Source organism: Neovison vison, chromosome 6, assembly GCF_020171115.1.
Source record: "Neovison vison isolate M4711 chromosome 6, ASM_NN_V1, whole genome shotgun sequence".
NCBI classification, from domain to species: Eukaryota; Metazoa; Chordata; class Mammalia; order Carnivora; family Mustelidae; genus Neogale; species Neogale vison.
In genome coordinates, this window is record NC_058096.1 from 50,288,178 (window position 1) to 50,301,304 (window position 13,127).

The window sequence follows — 13,127 nt, forward strand, 5'->3', positions numbered from 1 at the left end:
CCACAGCATCTCTTGCATAACAGGTGTTCATTCCATGTCTGTTGAATGCATAAATGAATAAATGTCCCAAAATTTTAAGGCTGAAATACTGATTATTAGATAATAAAGATTCATTAGGTAAGTGTATAAAGAATATATATATAAAGGACTTTCCAGGAGGCAGCTCAGTAATATATTAATTCTGTACCAAATCCTCTTTGGAAGTAGTTGGGGTATACTATGATTTTGTCCAGAATATGTGATCTCAATCTCAGCTAAAGATTAAGTTCCATGGCACCTGGGTGGCTCAGTGGGTTAAGCATCTGCCTTGGGCTCAGGTCAGGGTCTTAGGGTCCTGGGATTGAGCCGCACATTGGACTCTCTGGTCAGCAGTGTGCCTGCTTCCCCCTCTCTCTGCTTGCTGCTCTGCCTATTATGTTCTCTCTCTCTCTCTGTCAAATAAATAAATAAAAATCTTTAAAAAATAAGAAAAAAGTAAACTTTGGGAATTAAAATATTAGACAATTCAGCACAAGTAGTAGTATTTACTAAGTACCTCTACCTCAGCCACTATTCAAGAAGCTAGAAATTTAAACATGTGTAAGAGAAAGTATCTATCCTGATGTCTAGGAAGGAGACAGTCTAGGAAGGAGAACAGATGTGAAAAAATAGACATTGACAAATATTTTATACATACAAAATTCTTTAGAAATGTATTTCCAGGTGTGAACTGGATTACATCTTAGAATTGTGTATATAATAAAATAATCATCTTAGGTACAGACTATTGTGTGAAAAATATTGTCTGTTGAATCCTGTAGTTAGGCTGTGATAGATAGCTTCATCATGGCCCCCAGCTGTATTCCTACCCTTGTGGTGATACCTTCTCAATGAACTAGGTTTGTTCTCTGTGACCAATATCATATGACAGAGGTGAAGATAAGTCACTTCTAAGATTAGATTATAAAAGGCTGTGGTTTCTGTGTAGGGCGCTTGCTCCTACCTTTCTCTCTCTCATCAATCACTTTGGGAGAAGCCAGACAACATGTGAAAATGTATACGCAGGCAGCCATGGAGAGGCCTGTGGAGAGAAATGGAGTTCTGTGACTAATAGTGAGGAAGTAGTGCCTTGTAGAACCAGCTGAGTTACCTTGAAGGTGCATCCTCCCCTCATCAGGTCTTCAGATGACAGTGTCTGTCTTTACTATACCTCCTTGGAGATCTTGAGCCAGACCATCTAGCTAAGCCACTTCTGAATTCCTAACCCACAGAAATTACAAAATAATTTCTTTGATATTTTAAGCTGCTAAATATTGGGGTAATTTGTTATAAAGCAAAGATAACCAATATAGACGATCTTTCTAAAATGTAGAAGACATGAGTCCATGGGTTAGAGAATCATTCCCGTAAATTGATCCTGTCAACTTCTCAGTTTTACTAAAATACTAACTAGTTAATGACTATTTGAGAACCAAAAGATTTCTGAAAACTTTGTACAGTTTGGGGCACTTGGGTGGCTCATTAAGTTAAGCATCCAACTCTTGGCTTTGACTTAGGTTGTGATCTCATTGGTCCTGGGATTGAGTCCCATGGTGGGCTTCATGTGCTCAGTGGGGAATCTGCTTAAAGATTCCCTCCCTCTGCCCCTGTTCCCACTTGTGTGTGCATGCACACACACACACACACACTCTCTCTCTCAAATAAATAAATCTTAAAAAACTTAGTACAGTTTAATTCCCAATTTATATCCAGAGAACAGTTTATTTACTCAAAAAATCTGGTCCTTTGAATAAAAACTTATGGTATATATTAATCTAGCTACCAAACTAAAACATGCAAAATCATAATTTAATAAAATTTAATTGCTTCTCAAGTATGAAAGGTCAATTTTGTATTATTGAATTTGTTAATGAAAAAGCTAATGAAAATTAAAATGAATTCAAATTAATATTCACAAGTAATCTTCACTTTGAACTTCAAGATATATAATATAGTTCAAAGTCATTATAGCTTAGAGACCACAACTTAATTAAAAAAATTTGCAGGGGTGATTTAAGCTGATTTTTAAATTAAGGCAACAGAATATGAAATTTTTGAGTAATTGAGATTATTGCCCTGCCACTTTGCAATGACCAACCTTTATTCCTTCTTAAATCTTTAGGTTTTAAAATTATACCACCAATGACATATATTATTAAACTTAGTCTGAACACATTTCTGTGTTAAGGAAACAGATCTTGGTGGCTGTCAGTGGAAGAATGTTATATATCTTGAAGCATAAAAAGAGCTCCCTTTCCCTCTAGCTAAGCAGAAACTAAAGAGGATCCTGACCCTTGCTGAAGAATCCCTACCACGTCTTCCTCCTAGGGTTAGGATAGCTAAAGAAGAAGTTGTAAAGAGTTGAGTCGGTAATGAAATTATTTTTTATTTTTGACAGTCTGGAAGATTGGGGGATGGAAAGCTCTGAGATAATGTGAAGTTTGGCGCTATTACTTGTTTAGTTCCAGACTGGTAATTCTTTAACTTTGGCATGCATCTGAATCTCATGGAGGGCTTGTAAGAACATGAATTGCTGAGTCTCATTCCCAGAGATGTGGATTTAGTAATTGCAGTGTGTGGCATAGGAATTAGTTCCCTAGTGATTCTGTTGCTGCAGATCCAGGCATCACATTTCAAACCACTGATAGATTGCATTGTTTTTGTCTTTGAGAAGGCGGTTTGTGTTTGTAGGGTGGAAAGGTGGGACTTAAGCTGCATTTATTGGACACTCAGGTAGTTTGGTAGAACCTTGAAAGTGAATTTTGGCCAATATGGGTACAATTTTAAATGTCACCTCCAGGTCCCACTGCTAACATGGGCCACATGATCTTCCATATTCCTGTAACTCTTTTTTTCTTTTTTTTTTAAGATTTTATTTATTTGACAGACAGAGACCACAAGTAGGCAGAGAGGCAGGCAGAGAGAGAGGAAGGAAAGCAGGCTTCCTGCTGAGCAGAGAGCCAGATGTGGGGCTCAATCCCAGGACCCTGGAATCATGACCTGAGCTGAAGGTAGAGGCTTTAACCCACTGAGCCACCCAGGCGCCCCATTCCTGTAACTCTTTTAGGCAGCGGAATGCAAAGGATTAAGTAGAGGCTTTTGTGAAAATCTTCCATGACATCTTCTGCTAATTATTCTCCTTTAAGAAGACTATGGGGTCTAAACTGCCCACTGTGAACTGTGTCATGTGACTACCAAAGTCATGAATTTGGATTGGGCAATAAAAGTGTCTCATCCTGTAGAAGTAGGTATATGAGGTCATCAGGTTAAGCATGTCCTGAAAGAATATGTAAGTGACACGAGCCGGTGGTTGAGATGTTCTGGCTTCTACTCTTGCTGCATTGATGCCTGTCCCTCCATCTGTACCTATGGCCTCATGGGATCTTCCCTATGATTAAGTGAGAGAGAGAGAAAAAAAAAAATTAGTTTACAGATATGTCTGCCTAATATGTTGACACAACTAAAGCACTAATGTCCTCTCAGCCCTGGGGGCAGAATTTTGAACACTTTGTTATACTTGCCTGTAAAGATGGATAGGTAGAAGAGATTACAGGGCAGATATTGAACAGTTTGGTTAGATGGTCAGAAACTTAGAAGCCACAAGGTTGGCGGTTTGGTGAGAAAAAGGTCTGGGGAAAGAGTATATGAATAGAACTGTTGGAATGAGACAGTTAATTTGTTTATTTGTTAATGGAACTGCTAAAGGGGACGGTTATGGTTAATTTTATGTGTCAAACTGATTGGATCAATCTGGATGTTTATGAGAGTGTTTTTGGAAGAGATTAACATTTGAATTGGTAGACTGAGTCAAGTATTTGCTCTCCCCATGTGGGTGGGCCTCATCTAATCCACTGGAGGCCTGAATAGAATAAAAGGTAGATTAAGGGAAAAATCACTGTGTAGGCTTGAATGTTTTTCCGAAGGGGATTGAGCATTTTCTGCACTTGGACCATGACTCACACCCTGGTTATCTCTAAGCCCTCAGACTTAGATAGGAGCTGTATACCATCAACTTCCCTTGGTCTCCAGCTTGCAGAAAGCAGATGATGTGACTTAGCTCCCATAATTGTGTGAGCCAATTCCTTATAATTCTCTTTTTCTTCCAATGAGAGGAACACACACACACACACACACACACACACACACACATACACACACACAGTTAGTTCTGTTTCTCTGGAGAATCCTGAGTAATACAGTGACATAGAGAATATTTAGGTCATATGTGAATGAAACAAGAGGGAAACCTTGCAGGTAACTCTTATCAGGTAACAAGATGTTCTATTCATGGATGTCAGTCAGCCTCTTTCATAGCTATCCTGTGCTTGTTTGTGGGCTAATGAACAAAATGGCTATGGCTGCAAAAATCTCCTTTAGGTACTTCTTAGTACTTCTATGACAAGTGGTAAGAGTTATTGGATGGCTATGATAACTTAATAGTCAAGGCCAAAAGATACTAATGAAAGCTTATCTCTGAATGCATGGTTCTGGATACTTAGGTATGTATATAAAACAAAAAGGATAGATTAGATGCTCCCTGAATTTACTTTCACCCTGAAGACTATACATCTGTCTAAGCTCCAAGCAGAGGCTCTTTTACACTTGATTGCATTTCATTGTCACTGTATTTTGGTAACTCAGATGTTTGCCTTCTCTTCAAACTCTGTCTTCTTGTTTTCTTCAGTCTGACAATCAATCACCTAGTTCAAATGGGAATATCACATGGAAAAGTATAAGATAAACTACATGGGAAAGGTATTATGATGAATAAGGATCTTGAGTGTTAAAATTTGAAGTAGATTACATGGTAGGTAAGTAGTAGTTGTACTATCTGATCATTTGAGTTAACTTGAAGTGATTCTGTTTGGTAACTGGTATCTTAACAGGCTGCTACTCAAATAGATTGTTAATGGTTGATTGGATCACTCACTTAAGTCATGTTTAGCTCTTTCTTGCTGGTTCCGACACCAACTCAAGAGTTCAAAGTCAAATCTTCTTTTTTATTACCTGGTTTTTAAGAGATTTCCCCAATATCTACCAAGTAAAATCTCTTTACACAGCTAATATGACCTACATGTACAAAAAGAAAAAAAAAAAAACCTTCATATATGTAAGATGACTTGCCTCTGGACAATAACATATTCTTTTTTCGTGGATCCCGCCTGACCTGCCTCAATTATATTGCCTTTTTTCTTTGAGCTCCTTTTTCTCTCAGAGCTTTTCTGTTTTCCTTCATCATCGATCCCAGTGTTTATGGAGCTGAGCTTCCTCATCACTTACTTTGTGTGTGGTGACAAAATCCAGGGAGTCCAAACATAGCCCAAAATATTAATGAAAATAATTGTGTTCCTAAAGTTAAATTTGTACTATGGTAGTTTGACCTGGACCAAAGTAAAATTACATTGTAAAAAGAGCCATAGAATGTTATAGTTGTAAGAGTTAAGGAGTCCAATTTAGTCTGATACTCTCATTTTGTAGAGAAGAAGATATGAGGCCCTAAGGATTGCTCAGTGCCTTATTAGGAAACAATTTCCAAACATTCTGATTTTGGTTCAGTGCAAATTCCCTAACATCATGCTGCTGTTCTGCTATTTTTTAGGCTATAAATATAGAGCTTGTAATTTTCAGATCCCAAATTTTATTCCATATCCTTTCATATGTGCACCATATTTTATAGCATATGTGCATGATATTTTATAGCTTTTAAACAACTTAACTTGATAAATAATATACACACTTAAAAGGCAATGTATATTCTTTTCAAACCTTCCATCCTTGAGGCACCTGCATGGCTTAATCAGTTAAGCATCTGCCTTTGGCTCAGGTCATAACCATAGGGTCCTGGGATTGAGCTCCATGTAAGGGTCCCTTGCTTATCAGGGAGACTGATTCTTCTTCTCCCTCTGTCCCTACCACCTGCTTATGCTCTCTCTCTCTCATTCTCTCTCTCTCATTCTCTTTCTCTGTCTCTCTCTGTCAAATAAATAAATAACAGCTTAAAAACAAAACAAAAACAAAACACAAAAACCTTCCATTCTTTTTTAAGGAGAAGGTTTTACTACATTTCCCTTTCCCTGGACAACTCTTATTAAGATTGTTCTAAGAGACCGAAACACTATATATATATAGAGAGAGAGATTTAATTTTAGGTAGAAAAAGTCATTTTTATCTTTAGTTTCTTCACAGATTTTATTTTCTCCTGTAAAATTTTTTTAGGATACCTTAGCACTTTATATTATAGGTACTCAAACAAAGACGTTTTCTGGAAATGGTCCATTGTCAAATTTACTGATTTAAATCATATGAGGGATGGTTGTTGGAACCATACATTGGATTGGTTTTCTTGTTTTTTGATATCTGAGGAAGCAACCCTACAAATAAATGGAGTTTGTCCTGCAGTCTATGGGCAGCTACGTATCACATTGGTTAACTAATGCTGAGGGTTTTCAGTAATGGATGAAGTTTCAAAAAGTGTCTGGATTACTCTAGGGCTTTGTACAAAAGCCATATCTGGACATGCAAAGTAGAAAATTGAAATGATTTATGTATCTTGATAATTCAAATAAATGTTCTCACATTTACCTCAATTATCTTGAATCTGCAAGAAAGTGTGTTATGTTTGAATTAGGATGAAAACTGCCTCAGTGTTTTATCCCAATTTACACGTCCAGATATAGCTTTTGGGTAGTAATAATGGTGACGGCTTACATTATGTTGCAGGCACTATTAGGTGATTTTCATATATTATTTCTAACCCTCATACCAACTCCACAAACTAAGCACATCGTTATTCCCATTTTACCCGTGAGGAAACTAAGCATATAGAGGTTATGGGATTTATGAAGAGCTTGAAGTAGTAATTTTCTTTGAAGTAAATTGGCAGAGTGATGAAAGAAAGAAATACATGTTGTTAAATTTTGGGAAATGAATAAATGCTTACAACATTATTTATCAGTTTGAAAAGACAAGAAGCCCAAAATCTTTGTGCTCTAGGACTCAGGTCTTTGCTCCTTTTGCATGATGGTAGTATGGTGGTGAGGTTGGGCTCTGCCTTCCTTTCTTTGTGACTTTAGATCATTATTTCCATTCTTTGTTTTTTTTTTTCTTTTCTTTTTTAAAGTTTAATTTCATTTTCCAAATCTTTAAGTGCCTAAGTTGAAACTAAAAGGTTTAAAAAGAAAAAAAAAGGTATTGTGTTCTGTATAAAACAACATATGTCAAAATACCAAGTTACATCCTCCTTCTAAGGCAATAATTTGCACAACCAAGCTATATTTGAATGCATTAACTTGCTACAATTTTGACAGAGGCAGTCTGTGTGCGCAAATCCCTCGAATACTGATGGGATTGTGATTATACCCTGAAAAGAGAAGAGTCTGAATACAGATTTTAGAGGACCAGAAAGTGTTTAATGTCTCATTGTTTGCATCGAGATTCTAAATCACATTCAAGTCGATGACTCTGATCTTCATATCAATGCACAAATGGAACAGAAGAGAAAAGCCAGGAAAGCTGTTTTCTGAGTGAAACACTGATTTTGTTCTCATGTTACCAGCAAGAGACCATTTGGGATATTTAAGCCTGAGGTTGAGTGCTCCGCATTTGTTAGAGCTCCTCAATGTTTGAAATGGGTTTTCCCTTTAGGGAGCCCATCCATTTGGACAAGTGCTACATCAGATCAAAAGACATGGGAAGAGGTATTTTGCACACAGATTGAATTTTTTTCTGGCAAAATAACATAGCTTTTTAGCACAACATTGTCTATTCTCTACTGAGTGTTCCATTTTTCCTTTCCTTTTCTTTTTTTTTTAAATAGTTGGGAGTCTGTTTTCCAATAAGTGTCAGGCTTTTTTCTTGTGGCAAATTGGCCAACAGCCACCTGGAGATCATTTGAAAAGAAAGCTTGTGTTATGGGATTTAGTTTCTCAGCTCCAGTTGGTATTGTTTTCTAGTTTCTTAAATTCTGATCAGACTGTTCATTGTATTAAAAGTATTAGTCATCTGATTTTTGTATTACTTAATTTGAGAAATACAAAGATGAATATAAACTTTTAATATTTAGGTTATAATGATATTCTGTTAAAAATGTCTTGGAACTGCTAATAAGAAATCATGTCTTTAGTTTCTTTTTCTTTCTTTCTTTCTTTTTTTTTTTATCTCTTTCAATTGACAAAAAGGCAGTGTCCTTAGCATCTTAAGTCAATCAACACCCTAAAATGGTTTAAAGCAAGATACAGTAAACCCAAACTGCTGTTTTAGCTATAACAAAATGTTAATCTAACCATGGAAAGAAGTGGCAACATTTTCTTTCTGAATGGTGATGCTGGTCCATTTTAGGGGAACATTGTTCAGCCTGGAACACAAATCCTGAGCCATGTTCCATAGTAAATCAATACCAGGTAGTTGGACAAAGTTCCAGAAAGGGTGCCACTGTAGGGGAAGTGTAGGCAATGGAGAAAGCGAGAGAGGGTTTTAGCTGCTTTCCTCCGCTGTGCATTTAAGAAAATTCCTGGCATGACTGATCCAGTTTTCCCGTTTTCATTAGCAATAGCCGCCAATCATGGCTAATCATCTCCTTCTAAAATGAAAAGAGTGTTGGCCAAGGTGCAGTTGGAACCACTGCTGCTGTGTCCTCTGGGGATGTTACTGGAAACTTCACAAATTCTTGTTTCCAAACCACTGTCTTGATACAACATAATGGAAAATTGGAGCAATTATTCAGATAATATGTGCAAACAGTACATTTTCACCTTTGGTTTATTGAAGATAAATCTTCATCCTCCTAGTCACAGTCTTGCCTGACTTGTAGTACTTCTTGCTAAACCCATTACCTTCTCTGAAATTCTATTTAATTTATGTTTGAATTCCTCTAAATCATGCCTTGAAAAGTACCTGGAATCCATTAGTTGCTGGATAACCGTTCATTGTTTTTAAAGCTAACTATTTTCTTTGTAAATATGATGCAGTATTGCACAGCAATTAGAATACTGTCTAGTGCCAGACTACCTAAATTCAAGCATTACTGCCTCCACCTGCTGGCTGTGTGCAAGTCATTCAAGTCTGTGGGGTCTCTTTTCTTCATCTGTGAGACGGGGATAATAGTATGACCAATCTCACGGGCTATTATTCTACTGATATATACCTGTGTACCATTTGTCCAAACACCTTGATTGTTAAATGGCTGCAGCCTCGGGCCTCTAGGAGACAGCCCCTTCTCCCCATGGCTTCAGTGCTGCTTTGCTCTTCCCTGACTCTTGTAAGGGAGTGTTTGCTCAGTTGAGGGCTCCAGGATGCTGCCCAATATTGCAGGTCAGTGCCCATATTGTGCCTACTAATAAATGGTTTTAATATCATCCTCCTTATAGAGGAATTTTAAATTTGATATGTGGTGATATATTTAGAATAGTACTTGGTACCCATTTAAGCATTGTTCAAGTTGCTATTACAAATAGGTAAGTTTTACAAGGCAATGGCAGTATCTTCTATGTATTTTGCACATTTCCCTAAGCAGAGTATAATTTATTCATTCAATCTTTTTAAAAATTAAATTAAGTTCAGTTTAATTTAATTTTTAATTTAATATTTAATTTTATTGTGGTCAGAACACAACATGAGATCTGGTTTCTTGGTAAACATTTAAATGTATAATATATTATTAACTATAGGCATGATGTTGTACACCAGATCTCTAGAGTTTATTTAGCTTGCCTAACTGAAACTTTATACCCATTGAACAGCAACTCCCTATTTTTCTCCTCCAGCTCCTGAGTAACCACCTTTATACTCTTCGCTACTATAACTATTTTAGGTATCTCATATAAGTGGAGTCATTCAGTATTTGTCCTTCTGGAAATGGCTAATTTAACTTAGCATAATATGCTCAAAGTTCATCCAATTTGTCACATATTGCAAAACCTTCTTTCTTTCTTTCTTTCTTTTTTTTTTAAAGATTTTATTTATTTATTTGACAGACAGATCACAAGCAGGCAGAGAGGCAGGCAGAGAGAGGCAGAAGCAGGCTCCCCGTCAAGCAGAGAGCTCAATGTGGGACTGGATCGCAGGACCCTGAGATCATGACCTGAGCCCAAGGCAGAGGCTTTAAGCCACTGAACCACCCAGGTATCCCCACAACTTTCTTTATTGATGCTGAATAGTTTTCCACTGCATGAGAATACCATATTTTCTTTATCCATTCATTTGTTGATGGACATTAAGGTTGTTGCCTCATCTTGACTATTGTGAATAGTGCTGCAATGAACATAGGCGTACTAATATCTCTCTGACATCCTGATTTTGATACTTTTGGATGAATACCAGAAGTGATATTGATGGGCCATATGGTAGTTCTATTTTTAATTTGTAAAGAAATGTTCTTACTATATCAGTAATGGTCGCACCATTTTACATTATGACTTATAGCATGTGAGAGGTCCTATATCTTCACACCCTTGCCAACACTTGCTTTTTGATCATCCTGACAGGTGTGAGGCCGTATCCTATTGTGGTTTTGATTTATATTCCCCTGAAGATTAGTGTAGTTGACTGTCTTTTCATATACTTATTTGTCTTCTTTGGAGGAATGTCTATTCAAGGCCTTTGCTCATTAGAAAAATCAGGTTTTTAGGTTTTATTGTTGTTGTTTTGTTATTGAATTGTAAAAATTCCTTCTATATTTTTGGAAGTTAATCCTTTATCAGATATATGATCTGCGAATATTTTTTCCTATTTGATAGATTGCCTTCTCACCCTCGTAGGTTTTTGTTTGTTTGTTTGTCCTATTGTCTATTTTTTTCTTTTGTTACCTGAACTTTTGTTGTCATATCCATGAAACCACTGCCAAGACCAAAGTCCTGAAGCTTTTTCCATTTTCTTCTAGGGGGTTTTATGATTTCAGGTCTTACTGAAATGTAATCCATTTGGAGTTAATTTTTATATGCGGTGTAAGATAAAAGTCCAATTTTATTCTTTCGCATGTGAATATCCAGTTTTCCTAACACCATTTGTTGATGAGACTATCCTTTCTCCATTATCTATTTTTGGCACCCTTATTGGAAAATCATTTAACTGTATATGCATGGATTTATTTTTGGGCTCTCTATTCTGTTCCATTGGTTTATATGTCTATGTTTTGCCTGTACTGTGCTGTTTTAATTACTGTCACTTTGTAATATATTTTGAAATCACAAAGTTTGATGACTCCAATTTTGTTCTTTCTCAAGGTTTTTTAGTTTTTCAGGGTCCTTTATGAATTCATATGAATTTTAGAATTGTCTTCTCCATTTTTGTAAAAAAATGTCATTTGGAATTTGATAGGAACTTCATTTCTAGATTGCTTTGGACAGTGTAGACATGTTAAAATGTCAACACTTAAAATGTTAACACTTAAAATGTTTAACATTATTATGTCTTCTAATCCATGAACACATTTAACGTTTCCATTTATCTGTATCTTTAATTTTTCATCAATATTTTATAGTTTTCTTTCATCTCATCTTACATGAATCAAATTTATTACTAAATATTTTCTTCTTTTTAATGCTATTGTAAATAGGATTGTTTCCTTATTTTCTTTTCAGGTAGTTCCTGTTTTTCATCTGTAGTTTGTGTCCTCTAAATTTATTAAATCCATTTATTCCAAAGATTTTTTATGAAGTTTTTAGGCTTTTCTATATATAAGACCATGTCATCTATAAACAGACAGTTTTACTTCTTCCTTTCCAGTTTTGATGGCTTCTGTTTCTGTTTCTTGACTAATTGCTGTGGCTAAGACTTCAAGTACCATACATATTTAATAGAAATGGCAAGAGTGGACATCCTTGATTAGTTCCTGATCTTGGAAGAAAAGCTTTAAGTTTTCACTATTGAGTATAGAACTAACCATAAAATTTCCATATATAGTGTTTGTTAAGTCAAGGGTAATTTTCTTCTTTCCTCAGTTTGTTGAGAGGTTTTATTATGAAAGGGCATTGAATTCTGTCAAACACTTTCTATCTATTGAGAAAGGGCCATCTGATTTTTTTCCCTTCATTCTCTTAATATGGGATATCATATTAATTTATTTTCTTATGTAGAGCCATCCTTTGCAGGGATAAATCTCACCTGCTTATGGTGTATTATTTTAAACATGCTGTTGAATTCAGTTTGCTAGTATTTTATTGAGGATTTTGCATCTATGTTCGTCAGGGATATTGGTCTGTAGTTTTCTTGTGGTATCTGTCCTGTATTTGTCTGGTTTTAGTAACAGGGTAAGGCTGGCTTCATAAAATGAATTTGAAAGTGTTTTCTTCTCTTTAGCTTTTTTTTTTTTTTTTAAGAGTTTGAGAAAGATGGGTATCAATTCTTCTTTAAATGTGTGATAGAATTCACCATTGAAACCATCTAGTCCTGGGCTTTTTCTTTGTTGGGAGTTTCTAAATTATTGATTCAGTCTCCATTTTAGTTATAGATCTGTTCAGACTTTCAGTTTCTTCATGATTCAGTGTTGTTAAATTGTAATGTCTGGGAATTTATCCATTTCTTTTATGTTATCCTATTTATCAGAGTAGTTTTTCATAGGCTCTTATGATCCTTTCTATTTCTGTGACATCTTTTATTTCTGATTTTACTTATTTAAATCCTCTCTTTTTTTTCTTAGTAAGTCCAACTTGTCAATTTTTTTTATGTTTTCAAAAGGCCACCTCTTCATTTTGTCAAATTTTTCTTATTTTCTATTCTCTATTTCATCTATTTCTGCTCAAATCTTTATTATTATTTTCCTTCTGATAACTTTGGGCTTAGTTTGTTCTTCTCTTTATGGCTCCTTGAGGTAAAAAGTTAAGTTGTTTTTTTGAGATCTTTCTTCTTATTTAATGTAGACCCATCACTAAAGCTTCCCTCTTAGTATCACTTTTAATGCATTGCATAAGTTTTGGTAAGTTATTTGTTTGTTTGTTTCCATTTGTCTCAATATGTTTTCTAATTTCCCTTTTACTTCCTCTTTTACCCATTGGTTGTTTAAGATGTTGTTTAAGTTCCACACTTGTGTGAATTTTCCAGTTTTTCTTCTGCTATTGATTTAGTGTCATTCCATTGTGGTTGGAAAAGATACTTGGTTTGATTTCTGTCTTAAA

At 35.6% G+C, this 13,127-nt stretch overlaps 1 long non-coding RNA gene across 1 annotated transcript in view; it reads right to left on the reverse strand.

Annotated features, from left to right (window-relative positions):
• The window catches only part of LOC122908466, a 42,385-nt gene that overhangs the window by 23,184 nt on the left and 6,074 nt on the right, over nucleotides 1–13,127 (reverse strand). Inside the window, exon 3 of the long non-coding RNA XR_006384963.1 lies at nucleotides 983–1,060. This is a non-coding gene — a long non-coding RNA (uncharacterized LOC122908466). The remainder of the gene's footprint in view (nucleotides 1–982; nucleotides 1,061–13,127) is intronic.